Below are 20,620 nucleotides of genomic sequence, written 5' to 3' on the forward strand. Positions count from 1 at the left end.
TCAAAAAATGAAAATAAATTATGGTCATAATCAAATGGATCTATCTATTTTAATCGTCTAATAAAATAGTTTAATTTACTTAATTTCCTAATAAAATAAATTCATCTATTTTAATCAATATGTCTGATCACCTACCCACCGTGGGCAAACATAATGTGTCAACCACTGATGTGGCAATTGTAATTAGAGTAAGATAATTTTAATTAGAGTAAGATTTATTAATTCTCCTTCCTAATTAACATTGTCACATCAGTGGTGGGCACGTTATGTTTGCCCACGGTGGGTAGGCGATCGGGTCTGTTTTAATCAAACTCTCCTTAATATGTGAGCTCAAAAGTACGAAGTCATGTTTGCAAATGAAGCCAAGCTCAAGTGTCAAAGTTGAGGCACACAAATACTCTCATTTTTTAGAGGTCTCGAGTTCAATTCCGCTTGTGTACGGGTAGTTTTCTCACTTTTGTGGGGGTAGTGGTCCCGCCTGCGTTCTTGTGTTCAATCCCACTTCTATGCGGGTAGTTTTCCCATTAGTGGTCCCGCCTGCATTTTTGGATTCAATCTCGCTTGTGTGCGGGTAGTTTTCTCACTTTTGTACGGGTAGTTCTCTCATGCGTGCGAGTTGCTTATTTGATTATATATTAGATAGCTCTTGTAACTCTAAAAAAATCATGATAATATTAATACTACCTTATAATATGACAATACTACTCCCTCCGTCCACAAAATGAGTACCCATATTTCCCTTTTCGTCCGTCCACGAAATGAGTATCCATTTCCCTTTTTGGCAAGTGTACCCCACAAAACTTTTTAATTAATACACTAAAAAGGGTGGGACCCTTATTCTATTCACTCTACACTCAATACATTTCTTAAAATCCGTGCCGTCCACAAATGAGTACTCAATTCGTTGACGAAGGGAGCATTATTTTCAAAAAACGAGAGTACGAAATCATGCTTAGGAGAAGGAATGAAGTACTATTTTATTGAAAAATAAGTAATTAATGTTTGCATCTACTCATTTGATACAATATGAGGTAATATGGGATACATTTAATTAAGATGTACTTTTATCATATACTATTATATTTCATCCGTGCACAAAAAAACTTTCTACTTTTTTTGGAACGTAAATTAAAGAATTTTTTACTTATTTTTGGACAATCCATCACTTATAAATATTTTATTTACCCTTATTTTTTACATTTTTATCACTCTCAATACTAATTAAAGCATATTTTTTTTTTCATTATTTCCAATACATTTAACAACCTTTTCTTCACTCTTAATACATTCAACAACTTTTTTCTTAAAACTCGTATCACTTCCTTATAGGAAGTTCTTTCATGGACGAATGGAGTATTAATTTTATACTATTTGGTATGCATTAAAATATATGTAAAATATAAGTCGTTATTTGGTATGATGTATTATAATTATATAAAATTAATAATAATTATAATTTGTATTCCACTTATACTACCTTCTAGATTGTATATAAAATTACTCAAATATGTATAATATTTTAAAAAATTTAATTTATAAAAAATCATACTATATTTATTATTTTTAAATTTTTAATTTATAAAAATCATACTATATTTTAGTATATCAAATAAAATATTACGGTATTATGTATATTATATTCTCTAATCTATTGTAGCAAAGGAAGTCACATTTTATGCTTATTTATTTTATTTGTTTATTGAAACTTGAAAGTGACTTGGTGAGATAGATATATTTCAAACTATTTTACAGTCTTACCTCGTTATAATTGTTTAATTGGGATACACTCTCTAAATTCAGAGCTTACTTTTGATCAAAGTTTGCCCTAATCAGTTTTGGATTTGTTTGTTAATTATGATTGTTTCAATAGTTAGGATATACCAACGAGGCTAGCTCAAATGATAAATCTGATATATCAAAAGATTCTTCTTTACTACGGATTTTAAGTTAATGATGTAATAATTTATTTGATGATGATATATATATATATATATATAATGTAATTAAAAAATGTCAGGGTATACATAATTGATTATTTAACTTTGAATTTATTTACGTACGATTCTATAAGAGAGCGCGTTTGAAATAGTCATTTTGAAGAAGGAAATACAATATTTAGCTACTAATTGAAAAAATACAAAATCTGACCATTTATTACGTGTTAAGACTGTTTTGCCCTTAATTAGGGCGGACCGGATTCAGGTTTACGCGTGGGTTAGGCACATAGTACATGGCACTAATGACACTAATATGGCTATAAGTATCATTCGTGCAGCACTACATAAGAGAGGGTATATGGCACTAATGACACTAATATGACCATAAGTATCATTCGTGCAACACTCTAAATGGAGAATCTAAACCCTAAGGGTGCGTTCTCTTTGGTTGTAAATTTATCATGAGAAAATGAAGGATATACAAAATTTCACCCTTTAAATCCTTCCTTTCTTTTCCCACATTTTCTACTTGACCCTCACTCATTCCTCATTTACACTACAAAGGAGGGATAATATTAACCCTCCAAAAATGGTGTGATAATATTATCTCTCCTTTGTAATGTAAATGAGGAATGAGTGATGGTTAAATGTGGGAAAACCGGAAAAGAAAGGATTGATTTAAAGGGTGAAATTTTGTTTATCATTCATTTTCCCATGATAAATTTACAGCCAAAGAGAACGCACCCTAAATGGATAATCTAAATCTTAAATGGGAAATATAAACCCTAAATGGATAATCTAAACCCTACGGGAAAGTGTTCAAAATTTTTATATAATTGTACCCATCTAAATAATATCAACACACAAGTATATGACACTAATGACACTAATATGATCATAAGTATCATTCGTGCAGCACTACATCAGAGAGAGTATATGACATTAATGGCATTAATAGTGACATGTGTGTCTAATCTGCGCGCAAACTCGCATTCGGTCTGCCCTAATAAAGGGCAAAACAGTCCTAAAACATAAAAAATGGTCAAATTTTATGTTTTATAATTAATGGACAAATATTGTATTTTCTTTTTAAAAATGGTCACACGAGTATATTGTTTCATTGTATAACGTGAACTGCGAGAGTTTAGAGTCCCATATGTTCTGTAAGATAACTGTTTTAATACTTAAGATTTACTCAATAAAAATAAATACTAAATTAATTTTGAAAATCTATAACAAGATGTTATACGAATGCGTAATTTTATATGAAATAATCTCAAAATTTTATACTTATTTAAGAAAATATGAGTGGATTTATTTTGGAGACTTCAGCTAATAATATAACTTTTACTAACTAATATTTAAGAGATATTTTTACAATGACATTTCTTGGAATAAGTCCTATCTTACAGTAAGAAATCTTGGTTCGTATACATTTGACTGTACAGCCACATTACACGTCAGATGGATTTCGTTAGGAAAAAGAAAATGAGAATATTGAAATTTTAGAAATCAAAAAGTAATTTTTTAACCACACAACTTAAAAATTATGTGAAAATTGCAAAATGACGCAAATTTGTGTTAAATCCGACTCCTACATATTGGTTAAATATTTTTCCTACCCCAAACTCCTGACACGTTTCAACATTGAAAATGGCATTTCTCATTGATTTGTTTTTATACACATCGTGAGTCATTGTAATAAAATATAAAGGGCAAATAGTGTCAAAATTCATAAACTTTTACTCGATTCTCATTTTTCTCACGATTTTTAAAAATTAGATAAAAATACATAATTTTTTGATTGATTCTAATTTTTTTCACGATTGTTAATTTTGTCTAATTTAAAATTTAGGTGGCACTCGAAATTGCCAACATGGCAACGTCGTCCGGCTAATCAAACGACGTCGTTTCCAGCTGTTAAAAGCAGTGTTGTTTTGTGTTAAAAACGGTAGAAATTGGTTGCAACTCATAAATTATGCAAATGGATCGATCCGGAGCTTACGTCGTATTACAAGCTCTGTTTTCAGAAGTTGAAGCTTGAAAGGGACAATGCTTTGGAGCATCTAAGAACCAGAGGGTTGGTGGATGAAAAGCAACATGATGAATGCTTTTTTCGAAGAAGATAAATCAGAGAAAGATACAATTGTTGGAATATAAAATTAGGGCATGTGTAAAATTTTATGATAGAACGACATTTTAATTTAAATTGTAACGACTCCGTATCCTCATCAGTATTATCAAGCCACGTCAGCTTTGATTTTTGCTAGAAAAATTCATCGTGGGAAAAATTAGAATCTATCAAAAGGTTATGTATTTTTGTCTAACTTTTAAAAGTCGCGAGAAAAACGAGAATCGAGTAAAAGTTCGTGAATTTTGGCGCTATTTGTCCAAGTATAAATAAGTATAAATAAGTAAAAAGTATAATTCCTTCTTCGATTACCACTGTCGATAATTTTCACTTCCTCAATCAACAGACTATTAATTTTTTTTTTGAAACCATCAACCGACTATTAATTTGCGGGTTAATTATCACATCCTCATGTATATAAATAAATATATAGGGATACTGGGATAGGTATCAGTGAAATTGCTATTTTTCGTGAGACATTAAACTAATAAATAAGTTAATATATAGTGATATACTAATAATGAATAAGGCAACATATATTATTAAATAACGATATTTAAAAAATTAATAAAATTTTAGTTCCCTCCAAAACTTGAACTCAAGTAAAAAATTTCCCTCTCCGAATAAATATCAATTATCATAGGATATATTAAATCAACACCTATAAATTGATTTAAGATCTCATCATATATGAAGGATCTTAATAGAACCACACCTTTAGGGAGGTCAATTTAGTCGGAACCCGTGGGATGATCCGATTAGCTCGTCAATCTGAGAGGATTAAGACTGAAATTTTTCAACACGTACGATAAAAAATTACAGTTCGAATAGCCCGAAACCTGATGGGTCGGCCCGAAAATGACCGAAACCTCCACGCGACTGACCCGAAAATAATGTATTTGTTTGATTATATTAAAACTTTCTCATTATTTAATTTTCAACTTCATTACTTTGCTTCTGAAAATTAGTACTCCCTCCGTCCCGCGAGTCTTGACACGTTTGGATTCAGCACGGGAATTAAGGAGTTGTAGATTAGTGTTTTAAGTGTGTAATTAATAAAGTATAAAAATGATAAAGTAGGAGAGAGAAGGTAATAAAAGTGATAAAGTAGGAGAGAGAATATAATAAAGGTGATAAAGTAGGAGAGAGAATGTAATAATTATTGCCAAAAAAGGAAACGTGTCAAGATTCGTGGGACGGCCCAAAAAGGAAAACGTGTCAAGACTCGCGGGACGGAGGGAGTATGATATTTTTTTTCCCCAAAAATTTGTAAATATGATATAAATACATAAAGAGAGTGGTTCAAATAAGTATAAGTATATGCACCGTATATAATAAAAATTATTTATTTCTTAAATTGTAAAGATTTAGGATGTATTCATTATTTGATGAATGAATTCGTAATCCATGATTTAAATTTCATGAGGACGGAAAATTTATTTTTTGAAAATTTATAAATTTTCATACGGAATTTATAGGTAATTCATCGGAATGTATTTCATACAATAACTCAACCCTATACACAAGAATACAAAGTATATATTCAAAATTTGAAAACGAAAACGTTTATCAATATAATATCTCTAGCATAGACAAAGGAGCGATTGATCATCATGTATTATTATATTAACATTTTCTAAGATATGGATAAAAATGATGAGAAAGTCAAAATGCAATAAATTAGTATAGGGCGATGGTAATATGTGACGCCATCACATCATACAATATTTTATAGTGGATATTTTTGTAGGTGTACATGTACATGTGTGTGCTTATCTTATTCGTATAGGATGGACCCCGTACATTGTAGTTTGTACGTCTCCTATTCATTTTTCTAGAAGTTTTCGTAAATTCCAACCCATAGTATTTTGTAAAATCTTTAATTTTCTTTTTCTTTACGAAAGTCAATCCTTGTGTGTCGCATGGGCGATCGTATCATAATTATTCCTATTTATTGGTCAAAATTTTGGGTTCATTATTCTACGTATCTACATGTATTTATATACTTTTCAACATTGATCCCATCCCATACATGGAAATGGTCGTCTACTAATATTTTTCTTAAAGAGGGATTACCAAACTGTCATTTTAGCGTGGGTGTATTTACTTTGATGAAAAAGATGAAAAAAAAGTATATTTTTCACTTATTTTTCATCATTTCACATATTTATTGTGATGGAATTTTTTTCGGACATGATGAAATATTTTCTGGGCAGCTCATTTTCACTCATTTTTTCTTCAATATTGGATAAAATTATCATAGGGTAGGGGTGTGAAAAATATTTTTCAACATTTTCTTATCTTTTGATTTATAAAGTAAATATAAGATTAAAAAAAATTAATAAGAAAAAAAATAATATTTTCTCATCTTTTCTTATCAATCATTTTCCAATAAAAAATTTACCATTAAAGTAAACGTACCATAAGAACGGTTTGGTAATATATGGAGTATTTGTATAGAGAATCATACATGGAAACTATACTAGTAATAAAAATTATACATGGAAATATTGGTCGTCTACTAATATTTGTATAGAGAATTTGATTTGCGATTGTATCTATACAATACTCTTCGAGCAGGCATGGAATTGGTTTACTTTTCGAGCATTGAAAAATTAAAGGGCAAAGGTGCAGATTGCCCCCTGAACTACACCCTCCTAGAGCTTTTAGTCCTCCATTCTCGGTCAAGGCACGTTGACTTCCCTGAACTCCCGAAAGAAGGGTGCAATTAACTCTACCCGTTAAACGGCGTTTTCTTTAGAAAAAAAAAATTATTTCTAGTGGGCCCCAGCCCCACTCCCTTTCTCTCTCCAATGGATTCCCGATGCGCTCTTCTCCACCGCCGCCATCATTCTCGCCGGTGGCCTCCACTGGTTCATCTGCCTGCTCGGCTCCGCCGAACAGAAGCGGGAGAGCGTCGTCCACCTCTCCGGCGGCTCAAAAGGTTGGTTCTTTGATTCTTGCAACGATGTGCCGGCAGCTGAATTACGGCGGCGGTGGTGGTGAAATTTTGAGGTTTTTGGATGATCTGAAAATTTTGGGTTTTAAACCAAAAATTGATGATTTCTTCAATGTAATTACGGATGCGTTGGGATTGCTGAAACAGATGAAGATTGATAAAATTAGGGCTAATGTTATTGCTACAATTTGGTGCTTGATTGGTTAATCTGCAACAAAGGAGTTTCAGGTTGCAGATAATTTTATCTCTCAAATACAAGTAACTGCAGACTACAAGTAATTGAATCAGATCTCATCTTACATCTACTTGTTTTTGTATATTTTTCGCTCTCTTCTTGGGCCTCCTTGCCGGCTTTGATCCGGTCAGCGCAAAAATATCCTCCTCGGTCTCCTCTTTCGTTAGAGGGATAGAGATGCTCAGCTTCCTCTTCTCTTTCTTCTCACCGTTACCGCCGTCGTTTTCCCCCGATCTGTTGTTTAGACTCCTCAACGGCGACTGCGCTTTACTCCTTTTCGGTATTGACGGACCGTTGCTCTTCACGGGTTCAGCGACTTGTGTAGAGGCTTCCGAGGCCTTAAATTCCATGTCTTCGTTTCTTCATCAATATTATTGTTATTGATCTTCTCCTCTTCTTGCACTTCACCGCTGCAATCGTCTTCGTCGTTTTTCTCCGTCTTCAGCGGCTCTTCTTGCGGATTTTCGTCCTCCGTTTTGCTGCTCTTGCAAGGAATTTTGATTAAGATTTTCGATCTCTTGATTCCAGCAGCAACGACTTCTTTGGCCTTCGATTTAGGCTCCGATTTCTGAGTAATTCGCTCTGAATTTGTTGAATGGAGCCCGTTCTTCGCGACGGCGATTTGATGGAGCGGCGGCGCTTGTGGCTGTGGTTCATGGCGGAGATCGACACCGCAGCGGAAGCTTCGGAAAACGGACGGAGGCCAAGTTGAAGCTAGAGAGAGAGGGAGTGGGGCCCACTAGAAATAAAAATAAAAAAATTTAAAGAAAACGACGTTTACCGGCCGTTTAACGGGTGGAGTTAATTGCACCCTTCTTTCGGGAGTTCAGGGAGGTAAACGCGCGTTGACCGAGAATGGGGGACTAAAAGCTCTAGGGGGGTGTAGTTCAGGGGGCAATCTGCACCTTTGCCCAAAATTAAAACAAGAAATTATACTTTGTCATGATTGGAAAGCTATAGGTGTAGTAGTGGTTCGAATTCGACTGTAGACCAATGAACACTAATATCCGTTTAAGCAAGTTATTTATCAACTAAAATAAGTACCCCCTTCGTCCCTAAAAATTATGGATCGAAAGAGATGGCACGAATTTAAAAAAAATATATGATAATCGTGTTTAAGTAGAGATTGAGTCCCACAATTATTTAGTGGAGTTTGTGTCCAACACCTCTTTGTAAATAATGAGAGAAAAAGTTTGTGGAATTATTTTCAAATAAAGAAATACCACAATTTTTAAGGACATCCCAATATAGTAATAAAACCACAATTTTTAGGGACGGAGGGAGTATATAAAAATAATAAAATAATAATATAAAAGAGACGCATATGATCAAAACACTTTAAATTAAGTAGGGATATCAATTGAATCAATTCTAATCCGATTTAATTTAATTTGATTTTTTTTTGAGCTAAACAATTTCAATCCTAACCTTAAACTTTCTTGTTGAGCTAGTCCATTAACTGAGAAAACTTATAGAAAAAAATTACTAACATATAAAAATCCTTGAAATCTCTTTTATTGTAACTAAAAAATAAATTGAATTTTCTCGATTGAAATACTTAAGCTCGAATTAGATGCAAAAAAAGAGTATCATACCAACTTTAATTTATATAATAATCTGACAAACAACTGTAAAAACACATTATTAAAATTAGGCAGCAAAGTGACGATGATTGACAAAGTAACAAGAAAAAATCGATTGATGAGATCAATTCATTAATTTTTGAGCTGGCCCTATCGTTTTTTATGTTATTTTAAAGTTCGGATCATTTCGCCTTAAAAAAAAAAAGTTCGGATCATTTTTTTTTTTTGAGGGAATAAAGTTCGGATCAATTAAGCTAACTTTTTAAAGAATAAAATAGGTTTTAACTCTCGATTTTTTAGGTCAATTCGGGTGGAATATTCGATTTAGGCTAAATTAGCATCCTTAAAGCTCATTATTCAGAATATATGATTTTGGTCAAATAGCCCCCTATCATACAATACCCTAACATGTTTACCTCCCTATATTTTGATTTTGGGCTGTTAGCCCCTCAGCATATCATAAAAAGTGCAAAATACCCCATACTCTTAACGGACATTTAACACCGTTAAGTATTTTGCATTTTTTTTAATTTCTTACTAATATTTCTTATTATAATTAAGGTTATCTTTGTTATGTTTTATTTTTATATACTATATATTAATTGGTACGATTTATTTTTTTTGTTTATAATATATATGTCTATTAAATCTCATCTAACTTTAATTGTTACAAGAACGCAGTGTAAGTGTGTGTGTATTCAAAAATGATTTTATTTAAAAAATATTACAAACATTTAAATTTAAATTAAAAAAAAATTATATGCTTATAGTAAGAAATATTAGTAAGAAATTTAAAAAAAATAAAAAATACTTAACGGTGTTAAGTGTCCGTTAAAAGCAGGGGGCATTTTGCACTCTTTATAACATGTTGAAGAACTAACAGCCCAAAATCAAAAGATAAAAGATAAATGTGTTAAGGGATTGTATGATAAAGGGCTATTTGCTACTTTTCCCTTATATATATAATTGGAACATAAATATATATATATATGGAGTATATATTTACATATGAATGGTGGCAGCTTCCGCACGACCTGTATATGTACGAAAAATAATAAGAGTGGATTTTGAAAATAGCCACTTTTATATAGTAAAAATAAATTTTACCCACTAATATAAAAACTTAAAAAAATACCCACAGTTACCATTTTACCCTTACATATAAAATTTTTACAAATACCCACGAATTCACAACCAAAATAAATTTTGGTTGTGAATTCAAGCTTTAAAACTCGAATTCACAACTGAATAACAAGTATTGGTTGTGAATTCAAGTTTTAAAGTTTGAATTCACAACTATAAATAATGTTAGTTGTGAATTCACAACTCACACTATTTCAAGTTGTGAATTCACAACCGATAAAACTTGAATTCACAACCAACATTTTTTCAAGTTGTGAATTCACAACCAATTAAACTTGAATTCGCAAATCAGCTGTGAATTCATAAACTTGGTTGTGAATTCAAGAACATTTGCACAAAATTGAGCGATTTTCATCAATTTATTCAATCAGTGATCCAATATACTTAGTATTCAATCAAAACAAAGCTTATACAGTTTTTGATATTCCATTAAAAATAAAATTAATGCTGAGCAACATTGATCCCTCCGCCGAGTACGCGGCGAGCAAGCGGAAGCGGCGGCCGGCGGGGATGCCAGATCCGGACGCGGAGGTGGTGTCGCTGTCGCCGAAGACGCTGCTGGAGTCGGATCGGTACGTGTGCGAGATCTGCAACCAAGGGTTCCAGCGGGATCAGAACCTGCAGATGCACCGGCGCCGCCACAAGGTGCCGTGGAAGCTGCTGAAGAGGGAGATGCCGGTGGCGCGGGCGCTGCAGATCCGACGGTGATGCAGATCCGGGGCGGCGCGGCCGAGGCCAGGCTCTGCTGGACGCGATCGGAAGCAGAAATCGAGACACAGAGAGAGAAATCGGCGCTGAGGTGGCGGCGTGATGAAGGACGGCCTATGGAGGGAATGCGAACAGTCGCCGGTCGTCGCTACGTCCGACTCGGACGCCCCTCCCCCATCCGTCTCTTCCCCCTTCAATTGTTCTTTCTATTTCTCAGTTTCAAAGCAAGGAACACAAAAGAAAAGCCCTAGTTTTCTCTTCCAGCTATATTGCCGCCGCCGCTGCAACTGGAAGGCCGGTGAGATTCGCCGCTGCTTTCGACCTTGCTCACTCTTACCGATTGAAGAAACGACGAGAAGCGGTGGTGAAGGCAGTGGCCGTGCCACTCGGCGGCGGCGCCGTTGAACGTCGACGGCGACAGCAGGTTCTGAGAGAGAGAGACGGGGGTCGATCGAGAGAGAGAAAAAGAGAGAAGAGAGAGGACGTGTGGGTAGAGAGAGAGAAGAGAGAGTGAGAAATGAGAGAATGAAAGGAAATTAGGGTTTGCCCATTTATATATAAGGGTAATTTAGTCCATTCAATAAAAAAGTGGGTAAAATTTTAAGTTTTATTTTGAGTGGGTAAAATTTATTTTTGTTATAAGAAAGTGGGTACTTTGATATATTAACACAAATAATAAGCTCGACTTTAGATTATTTTTAATTGTTGTAATGACGGCACGATTTTTTTTTCTTTCATAATAAAAAAATATAAATGGTTTTTTGGTGAATCGATGCTAACATGTCCACATGCCACATTAATTGTTACTTCATACTACTACGTGTATCGGCAAAATTTGGTAGAGAATTAATTTATATCAAGATATTTATAATTATTTTATATTATTTTTATCGTTATAACATAATGAAATAGTATGTATATAAATTATATTTTGGGAAAATTGCACCTAAATACACAAACTTTGTCGAAAATTCATATTTGACGTGAAGTTAGGAATTTACATTTTAATACACCAATTTAAGAAGTTGTTCAATTTTGACACATTTTTCAATTCCGGCGACCGGCATTCTAACGTGGACGCCGGAATGCCAATGTCGTAGCCACGTCACACACCCACTCTCTCTCACTCTCTACACGTCACCTCCCCCCTCCCCCCGTCGGACCCTCCCCCTCCCCAGAACCGCGTCGCACCACCGCCGCCGAGCCCTCCCTCCCGCCGTCAGCCACTTCCCCCTCCCCAGAACCGCGGCGCACCCGCCACCTCTACCAACCAAACCAACTGGATTTCCCATCACCACCGTTTTCCCTCACCTCCACCATAACCACCAAAAATGCCATATTCACCGTCACCAAATCTCACCACCATCATTTTTTTTTGTTTGCACAGATTTGCAGATCTAGGGTCTGTGCTTGGCCGTGAGCAGCGGCGGCGGCGGCGTGACTCAGGATCGAGGGAGTACAGGCACGGAGGCAGCGAGGATCTGCTGTTGATGTCGGAGGTCAGAGAGAGCGGAGTCGATTTTGGGCTGCGGGTGGTGGGGGAAGTGGCGGCGAGTGCGACGCGGTTCTGGGGAGGGGGAGGGTCCGACGGGGGAGGGAGGGTTTGCGGCTGAGGCCCTGTGGGGCTCGACGGCGGCAGTGCGACGCGGTTCTGGGGAGGGGGAAGTGGCTGACGGCGGGAGGCTAGGCTCGGCGGCGGCGGCGGTGCGATGCGGTTCTGGGGAGGGGAGGGTCCGACGGGGGGGAAGGTGATGTGTATAGAGAGAGAGAGAGAGAGAGAGAGAGAGTGGGGTGTGAGAGAGAGAGAGTGGTGTAACACCCCGCCCATTTATATTAAGTTTAGAATTTAATTTAAACTTAGATTTAAGATGATTCACGCCGGATAAAAGAAAATGAATTTATTTTTAATTCCAACAAAAATGATTTACAAAAAAACATTTGTAAATTTAGTTATTAAATTTATATGCATTACATATTTATTTAATTTAACATTTAGCATCTACACGAGTTATTTATTTAAGCGAACACTGAATGATTATTACAGTTTTTATTATATTTTATTTATTTCTTTTCCACTCACACTTTACACTACACTACACTATACGATATATTTTTTTTTTTCCCCACCAATTTCACCCACTCTTCCACTCACACTTATAAGCTGACTCACTCTTCCACCCACACTTATAAACTGATTTCACCTATAAAAGCCTCCATCCTTTAACGCCTATTCATCCCAAAATCAATTCTTCTCATTGAGCTTTCTACTTAATTCAGTTTCCCAATCTTGAGCTTCTTCTCAATCATATTCTACAGCAGCTGGTAAAGAAATTCCTCCTACTTTCATTCTTATTCTCCATTCCTACTTTGACGTTACTTTGACGAAGCTTCTAACTATAATCTGTATTCTTTTCTGCAGAACAATAGAATAATCTCATAATAATTTCATAAAACAAAGGATCGCCTTTTACTCAACCATCGACTGGTAAACCCAAATCTTTCATGGTTATATCAAACACATCGACTGGTAAACCCAAATCTTTCATGGTTATATCAAACACAGCATAAACACCTATTTCACAGACAGTAAATTGGCATACATATATACACAGATAATCATCCTTCATACCAGAGACTTATACGGACTCTTATTAACCGATCGATTAAACAAGAAAATAGAAGAAACAAACAGAATGATACATATGCATATACAGAACAATCTGCATAATTTCTTTATTTTATATTTTTGAATGAAAGAGTCAACTTTCCATTGATTTGAGTGTTGGTGTAGCGTGAGTTCAGTTGGGGCAACGTTTTTGACGGCCATAGGCTGTCCGGAAAGGGGGGAGAGAAGAAGGCGGCGACGCCGCCGCTGTAGACGACTGTGGTCGGCGGCGGTGGTTTCCCTGCTGCTGGCACGCTGTCTGTGAGAGGAGGAGCTACGGCACGGCGGCTCTCCCCGCTGCTGTCGGGCCGAGGATCGAGAGAGAGAGAGGGTGAGAAGGGCGACGGTGGTTAGTTTCCGCTGCTGCGGCGGCCGGAAATAAGCCAAGAGAGAGAGAGACTCGAGGGAGATGGCAAGGCACGGCGGCAGCCCGTCTCATTTGCTGCCGTTGTCAGCCAGTTTGAGTGAAGGGGGGGGGAAGTCCAAGCGGACGCCGGAGTTCCAGGAGAGAGAAGCGGTTGCCTCGCCGGAAGGAGGAGCGGCTGCCTCGCCGGTTTGATGAGTGAGGATGAGGGAGAAGGGGGTGGTGGCGTGAACCGCGAGAGAGAGAGGGGGACAGAGCCTTGGGAGAGAGAGGTTGAGATATGTGATAGTGTGTGTGTGCGGCTGATGAGGGAGACAAGAGGATGGAGGTGTTGGGCTAGGGTGAGGGTTGGGCTTTGGGGTTGGGCTTGGTTGGGGAGTGGGCTTGGGTGTTGGGCCGGGGTTTAATTAAGTTTTGGGCTGCGAAATTTTATTATCAGTTGGGCCGGTTTTTATTTTATTAACAATTGGGCCTTTATTTTATTTATCAGTTGGGCTGATTAGTTTAATTCAGCTAGATCTTATTTTAAATATCATTTGGGTCAGTTATTATTTTAAACTTTGGGCTGTCTTGATTAATTTAATTAATTAATTGGGCTACCCTATTATAATTAATTGAACTATTAATTAGTTTGATTAATTATTTTCAAAGACTAGTTTTCATAATAATATTATATTATTATTATGTGCATATTTTAAGTAAATTACTTATTATATGCTAAGCATGATATGATTTGCATTATATTTTGCAATAGAAATATTTATGATCTAATTGGTTTTATTTATAATTCCAATTATTAAAGAAAGATGAGTAAGAATATTGTTGGTGTTCTTAACTCAAGAAAAATATTTTCAATTATTTATTCATTGAATTTTGAAAACCCGGCTAAGTGAATCATAGAATATTAAGCACTACACCATGACTTAAGATTAGCTTCACGAGACCTATTAAGAATAGAATTTCTTGTAGGCTTTGTGACCAGGGGGATTAGCGCTGCTTTCCCAAGACAGGTTTTTATGTGTATGATCTTCAGGCTTTGCCTATCCAGGTGGGCTTACTTTCCAAATGTACAAAGTATGATTGAGTTATTAAGCTCTAAATGTTTCAATGAAATGCAAATTGTTTATTTAATGTAACGAAAACTGTTTATCAAATAAAATATTTATGTGCACTCTGCTCTGTTTAAGGCTCGCGCAGTTAATCAATTGAGGTTCTCTTATGACCTAATACGTTGTTTGAGAATTGTGTACACTTGTTAGTTGACTCGGTGGGTTGATCTCCATCGGGCTCTAACCAGAGGCGTTATAAGGGTGCTCGGCTGGATGTGTTCCGGAGCATGAGAAATATCAGGCCTGTCTGGGTAGCGTCCCGAGGTCAAAGTAAACTTGTCTGGGTTACGCCCTCAGTTCAAGTAAGCGGGAGACAGAGATCCGTCGGTGGCTAAAAGGTCCGGGATCACAGCGAGTAACAGAAAGGGAGTGTGACATGTGCGCACAAATGAAAGAAAATGTTTTAACATGCTTAGAAGTACTTCTTTCAATTTAAAACCTTCTAAGTCATGTCAAGTATGATTGGATAAACTGTCTTTATTAAAATATAAAATGTTTCAGAAAATGCATGCCCACTAAGTACATTAGTACTTAGCCCAAAAATACTTTCAAATGTTTTCAGGTTGACTGGCCGGTGCTGACGGGACGGAGCTGAGGCTAGCGATAAATTCTTATGTTAGACTTCCGCTGTAGCAATTACTCTTATACATCTTTTGTTTTTCTCAACTTAAGATGACTTCATGTCGAGCTTAAATTTGAAATTCTAGTTTTATGCTAATGAATGTTGGTTGTCAGAAGCATGAAACAAAACTTGTGATCCAAAGGGGCATAGCCCGACTTTATATCCTATTTCGGGTTTTTACAAGGTTTTTCCTTGTTTATTTCTATGAATTAGTTGCACCTCGATTATATTTATTCATTCAAGAATTGGGGTGTGACAGAATGGTATCAGAGCATGAGTTTTCTTTCATGTCTCTGATAACCATAAGTTTTTGATGTCGTGTCTAGAATAGTTTCTCTAGACTTCTAAGAATTTCAGTAGCCCTCAGCTCGCCGTCACACTGCCGCAACTAAGGTATGATAATAGTTTCAAAAATATATATGTATATTCAAAGTATTAAAATTTTCAAGAAAATGTGCGCCTTATATTTATGATGTTATGTGAATGCAAATTATCCTTCATGTTGTTATTTTGGGTCTCTGACTCATATAACTAAGCTCAATGTCGTGTTTGGGACTACCCGAACCCATAACGACTCAATGAATGTATTTCGTGTTTGGGACAACCCGAGCCCTTAACGAATCAATGTATGTATGTATGTATGGTCGAGTTAGATTCCTTGAATCTTTCCGGCATAAGCAAAGTTTTTCATGAAAGGGACATTTAATGTCCATATGACTCAAAATTTCAAAGAAAGCAAATATATGTATGTATGTATGTATGAATGAATGATGAGAAAGTTTTATGTTATCATTTTAGGTTCACTGCCTATATGATTAGAATGATGGGTTCTTTTACAAATCGTTTGAGAACTACCCAAGAATGTCTTACGAATGTTAGTCGTGATAACACCGCTAGAACGACATAGAATGGACCTATATGATACCAAAGATTTATGATTGAAGTATTTAGTAGTAAGTGCTTTAAGTTAAAAGTTGAATTAGAGCCTTATAAGAGATAAGAAGTTGACATGATTGGGGGCGAAGCTCCCATTTGACTGAGTGATTCGTTTTGTTGGGTCTGGCCAGCCCACATAACTAAGATCTCGGTGATTGTCAATTAAGATTTTTACTTTGAGTAGAGTTTCATCTAATGTATAGACTCACACTATGTAGTTGTCACAATAAGATCTTATTTTATCACGATAAGCACAACAATGACTAGAATGACTAGTATCACAAGCTAGAATACCAGATATGCAATTTCGAGGACGAAATTTTTATAAGGAGGGAGGAATGTAACACCCCGCCCATTTATATTAAGTTTAGAATTTAATTTAAACTTAGATTTAAGATGATTCACGCCGGATAAAAGAAAATGAATTTATTTTTAATTCCAACAAAAATGATTTACAAAAAAACATTTGTAAATTTAGTTATTAAATTTATATGCATTACATATTTATTTAATTTAACATTTAGCATCTACACGAGTTATTTATTTAAGCGAACACTGAATGATTATTACAGTTTTTATTATATTTTATTTATTTCTTTTCCACTCACACTTTACACTACACTACACTATACGATATATTTTTTTTTTCCCCACCAATTTCACCCACTCTTCCACTCACACTTATAAGCTGACCCACTCTTCCACCCACACTTATAAACTGATTTCACCTATAAAAGCCTCCATCCTTTAACGCCTATTCATCCCAAAATCAATTCTTCTCATTGAGCTTTCTACTTAATTCAGTTTCCCAATCTTGAGCTTCTTCTCAATCATATTCTACAGCAGCTGGTAAAGAAATTCCTCCTACTTTCATTCTTATTCTCCATTCCTACTTTGACGTTACTTTGACGAAGCTTCTAACTATAATCTGTATTCTTTTCTGCAGAACAATAGAATAATCTCATAATAATTTCATAAAACAAAGGATCGCCTTTTACTCAACCATCGACTGGTAAACCCAAATCTTTCATGGTTATATCAAACACATCGACTGGTAAACCCAAATCTTTCATGGTTATATCAAACACAGCATAAACACCTATTTCACAGACAGTAAATTGGCATACATATATACACAGATAATCATCCTTCATACCAGAGACTTATACGGACTCTTATTAACCGATCGATTAAACAAGAAAATAGAAGAAACAAACAGAATGATACATATGCATATACAGAACAATCTGCATAATTTCTTTATTTTATATTTTTGAATGAAAGAGTCAACTTTCCATTGATTTGAGTGTTGGTGTAGCGTGAGTTCAGTTGGGGCAACGTTTTTGACGGCCATAGGCTGTCCGGAAAGGGGGGAGAGAAGAAGGCGGCGACGCCGCCGCTGTAGACGATTGTGGTCGGCGGCGGTGGTTTCCCTGCTGCTGGCACGCTGTCTGTGAGAGGAGGAGCTACGGCACGGCGGCTCTCCCCGCTACTGTCGGGCCGAGGATCGAGAGAGAGAGAGGGTGAGAAGGGCGACGGTGGTTAGTTTCCGCTGCTGCGGCGGCCGGAAATAAGCCAAGAGAGAGAGAGACTCGAGGGAGATGGCAAGGCACGGCGGCAGCCCGTCTCATTTGCTGCCGTTGTCAGCCAGTTTGAGTGAAGGGGGGGGAAGTCCAAGCGGACGCCGGAGTTCCAGGAGAGAGAAGCGGCTGCCTCGCCGGAAGGAGGAGCGGCTGCCTCGCCGGTTTGATGAGTGAGGATGAGGGAGAAGGGGGTGGTGGCGTGAACCGCGAGAGAGGGAGGGGGACAGAGCCTTGGGAGAGAGAGGTTGAGATATGTGATAGTGTGTGTGTGCGGCTGATGAGGGAGACAAGAGGATGGAGGTGTTGGGCTAGGGTGAGGGTTGGGCTTTGGGGTTGGGCTTGGTTGGGGAGTGGGCTTGGGTGTTGGGCCGGGGTTTAATTAAGTTTTGGGCTGCGAAATTTTATTATCAGTTGGGCCGGTTTTTATTTTATTAACAATTGGGCCTTTATTTTATTTATCAGTTGGGCTGATTAGTTTAATTCAGCTAGATCTTATTTTAAATATCATTTGGGTCAGTTATTATTTTAAACTTTGGGCTGTCTTGATTAATTTAATTAATTAATTGGGCTACCCTATTATAATTAATTGAACTATTAATTAGTTTGATTAATTATTTTCAAAGACTAGTTTTCATAATAATATTATATTATTATTATGTGCATATTTTAAGTAAATTACTTATTATATGCTAAGCATGATATGATTTGCATTATATTTTGCAATAGAAATATTTATGATCTAATTGGTTTTATTTATAATTCCAATTATTAAAGAAAGATGAGTAAGAATATTGTTGGTGTTCTTAACTCAAGAAAAATATTTTCAATTATTTATTCATTGAATTTTGAAAACCCGGCTAAGTGAATCATAGAATATTAAGCACTACACCATGACTTAAGATTAGCTTCACGAGACCTATTAAGAATAGAATTTCTTGTAGGCTTTGTGACCAGGGGGATTAGCGCTGCTTTCCCAAGACAGGTTTTTATGTGTATGATCTTCAGGCTTTGCCTATCCAGGTGGGCTTACTTTCCAAATGTACAAAGTATGATTGAGTTATTAAGCTCTAAATGTTTCAATGAAATGCAAATTGTTTATTTAATGTAACGAAAACTGTTTATCAAATAAAATATTTATGTGCACTCTGCTCTGTTTAAGGCTCGCGCAGTTAATCAATTGAGGTTCTCTTATGACCTAATACGTTGTTTGAGAATTGTGTACACTTGTTAGTTGACTCGGTGGGTTGATCTCCATCGGGCTCTAACCAGAGGCGTTATAAGGGTGCTCGGCTGGATGTGTTCCGGAGCATGAGAAATATCAGGCCTGCCTGGGTAGCGTCCCGAGGTCAAAGTAAACTTGTCTGGGTTACGCCCTCAGTTCAAGTAAGCGGGAGACAGAGATCCGTCGGTGGCTAAAAGGTCCGGGATCACAGCGAGTAACAGAAAGGGAGTGTGACATGTGCGCACAAATGAAAGAAAATGTTTTAACATGCTTAGAAGTACTTCTTTCAATTTAAAACCTTCTAAGTCATGTCAAGTATGATTGGATAAACTGTCTTTATTAAAATATAAAATGTTTCAGAAAATGCATGCCCACTAAGTACATTAGTACTTAGCCCAAAAATACTTTCAAATGTTTTCAGGTTGACTGGCCGGTGCTGACGGGACGGAGCTGAGGCTAGCGATAAATTCTTATGTTAGACTTCCGCTGTAGCAATTACTCTTATACATCTTTTGTTTTTCTCAACTTAAGATGACTTCATGTCGAGCTTAAATTTGAAATTCTAGTTTTATGCTAATGAATGTTGGTTGTCAGAAGCATGAAACAAAACTTGTGATCCAAAGGGGCATAGCCCGACTTTCTATCCTATTTCGGGTTTTTACAAGGTTTTTCCTTGTTTATTTCTATGAATTAGTTGCACCTCGATTATATTTATTCATTCAAGAATTGGGGTGTGACAAGTGGAGTGTGTGTGTGTGTGACGTGGTGATGATGTGGCATTCCGGCGTTCACGTCAGAATGCCGATCGCCGGAATTGAAAAATGTGTCAAAATTGAACAACTTCTTAAATTGGTGTATTAAAATGTAAATTCCTAACTTCGCGTCAAATATGGATTTTCGGCAAAGTTTGTGTATTTAGGTGCAATTTTCCCTTATATTTTTAATTAATTTGATTTGACTAAATTAAATTGATGGTATAATATATAAAATGGTATTACAATATAAAAATGGTATTAATCTCAATCACTTTCATCAATTAATTTTTTTGAGATATTAGAAATATTCATTTGCATATTCTTGTTTAGAACTTAAAACACCACATTTAATTTTTGAACATCATATTATCGTTTGATGTTTAAAGATCATATCTAACTTGTGATCATTATCTCATATGAAATTTGCAAAACTATAATTAAGTTATGAGAATTATTTTGTTTGAAGCCACTTTTGAGTATCATTTCATTTGGAACTTGAAAGACCAAAATTGAGTTAAAAGAGTAATCTATTTGGAACTTAAAATACTATAAAGGGTGTGTTTGCTTTTTATCCCTCTAAATAAAGGGATAACAAAAATTTATGCCTTTAAATGTCTTTTTTCTTATCCCACATTTTACACAAAAAAAAAAATTCACAATTTTTCCTT

General features: G+C 36.0%; 2 long non-coding RNA genes across 2 annotated transcripts; both read left to right on the plus strand.

The window, feature by feature from the left end:
* The first annotated feature begins 12,873 nt into the window (after positions 1-12,873).
* Positions 12,874-15,513, plus strand: LOC131017919 (uncharacterized). The gene is made up of 3 exons (XR_009099925.1): positions 12,874-13,018; positions 13,116-13,181; positions 14,695-15,513. It is a non-coding gene; the product is annotated as an uncharacterized LOC131017919 (long non-coding RNA).
* A 1,546-nt stretch (positions 15,514-17,059) lies between these two features.
* LOC131017924 (uncharacterized) lies at positions 17,060-19,893 on the plus strand. The gene is made up of 3 exons (XR_009099927.1): positions 17,060-17,241; positions 17,339-17,404; positions 18,917-19,893. It is a non-coding gene; the product is annotated as an uncharacterized LOC131017924 (long non-coding RNA).
* The last annotated feature ends 727 nt before the right edge of the window (positions 19,894-20,620 follow it).

The sequence above is a fragment of the Salvia miltiorrhiza genome, chromosome 3, assembly GCF_028751815.1.
Source record: "Salvia miltiorrhiza cultivar Shanhuang (shh) chromosome 3, IMPLAD_Smil_shh, whole genome shotgun sequence".
NCBI classification, from domain to species: domain Eukaryota; kingdom Viridiplantae; phylum Streptophyta; class Magnoliopsida; order Lamiales; family Lamiaceae; genus Salvia; species Salvia miltiorrhiza.